The sequence below is a fragment of the Limulus polyphemus genome, unplaced genomic scaffold, assembly GCF_000517525.1.
Source record: "Limulus polyphemus unplaced genomic scaffold, Limulus_polyphemus-2.1.2 Scaffold50, whole genome shotgun sequence".
NCBI lineage: Eukaryota > Metazoa > Arthropoda > Merostomata > Xiphosura > Limulidae > Limulus > Limulus polyphemus.
Window position 1 is genome coordinate 1,119,622 of NW_013665660.1, and position 2,086 is coordinate 1,121,707.

Consider the following 2,086-nt stretch of genomic DNA (forward strand, 5'->3'; position numbering starts at 1 on the left):
GTTATCATGGTTCAGGACATTTCAGTTGGGACGAAGTGAACAAAGGAACAAATGACGTTGCTGAAGAAGTGTCACCTGAAAAAGCCACTGTCGAAGAAGAAACTCTACTGAGTTTGAGAAGGGAAACGGTGAAATTCTTGAGGAAGTTACTACTACTGATGTGACTGTCATCGACGATAGGACATTTCCTGATGAAGCAGATGAACCCCACGTGAAGCAGAAGCCAACGAGACAGAGGCCAGTACGGAAGAAGATACGTACCGTAAAATGAAGAGACTTTGTTTAACTGTAGTTTTGTGTTTTTAATTATGTACATTTAATCAAGTTATTGTTAATTGATATTGGTTTATTGTAAGTGGCTATTATTCGGGACGAACAATACTAAGGAGGGGCAGTGTTGCGTCAGCGAGGTCACGTGACTAGTATCACGCCACGTCTTTCTAGAAATATCCTGTTCCTTCATGAATGCCCTAGCATTTACTAGATATGTGTTAGTCTTGTATATATAAGACGGTCACAACGTGACGGGATAACAGTGTAATGAGTAATTGAATGTATGCGGACAGAATATTGTTGGCCACGTGAGACGTTCGTTGAGAATTATAGCGTTTGTTATAGAGCGACTGTTGAAATTAAGTGTATCGTAAAGTTATATTCAGAAAGAATAAACCAGTTATATTTAAGAAAGGACTTGTGTCGCTAAAGTTTCATCAGAACGAATTTACGGAAAATTAACTAACGAACGGAGACGTAACAATATATATATATATATATTACCAATACACTTTAGATCTTAGTTGATTGCTGAATTTCGCGCAAACCTACTCTAGAGATTTCTGCACAAGCCGTCCCTAATTTATAAGTGATAGATTAGAGGGAAGACAGCTAGTTAACATCACCGAACGCCAACTCTTGGGCTACTCTATTACCAACGAAAAGTGGGAATTACCGTCACATTATAATTCCTCAACGACTAAAGGAGTGAGGATTTTCGGATTCGAACACACGATCCGCAGATCGTAAGTTGTAAGATTCGGGGCGAAGTTGAACGCCCTAACCATCAGGCCATGCCTGATCTTGCACTTTAGATATATAACCCTAGAGTCAGCTAGGTCCAGCTTTCTCTTACAATCACACGAGATAGACATATATAAAACACAGTAATGTCATCCTGGGAAATATGCATTATTAATCTTTTTTTATTTTTGTACGTAAAAGTATTTTATCGAGTAGAATGTTATATATTTTCTAAGAATTGTTGTTATCTAATACTGTATATGAACTGAAACTGAGTCGAACACGTACTTCCTTGTCACGAAGATACAAATTTACCTATGACCGGCTATAGGAGACAGTTCTTTGAGAATGTAAAACCTATCTGTCAAATCTGCTGCACATGTTCTTATACCGATGTTGCTCACCAGATCAGTTCATATCCAGTGCCAACCCAGTTTCAGATTCCAAATTTATTCCATTGCGCACATGCTGCTGCCGGGCCTGGTATACTGCTCCAAACAATCTGAGTGTTTTTAAACAAATATAAAACTACATATAATATGGTAAAAAAATCCAGCTAATTAAGTTTTTAGAATTAATAAAAACATCCACAAATGAAAGTTTTACATTTTATTAGAGCACCACCCTAGGTGTATTAGCGGTTGTATTACGGACTTAGAATGGTAAAATCCAAGGCTTGATTCTCCGAGATGGACAAGAGCACAGATAGTCAATTGTGCAGTTTTGCGCGAAAAAATCCAACAACTAGATGAACAGTTGAAAGTTATCGCATCATTTTTGCAACTAGCTGTTCACAGGTAAATGGATCGATAGTTAACTATTAAATCGATATTTTTTGCTAGTAAATGGGTTTATTGTTAGAAGATATGTATATCAAAAAGAGATAATTAGATATTTAGTTGAAACATAATTGGTATTAATATGTATTTAATAGATAAAAACAAGTATACTCTTAAAAGTTAACTAGAAACAGTAAGATAGTCTCTTCCGTAGTAAAATGCCTTGTCTTTTGAGAAAGCTTAGAAATTTCTTTCTATAGATAAAACACTTTATGCAGCTTAAATGCTAT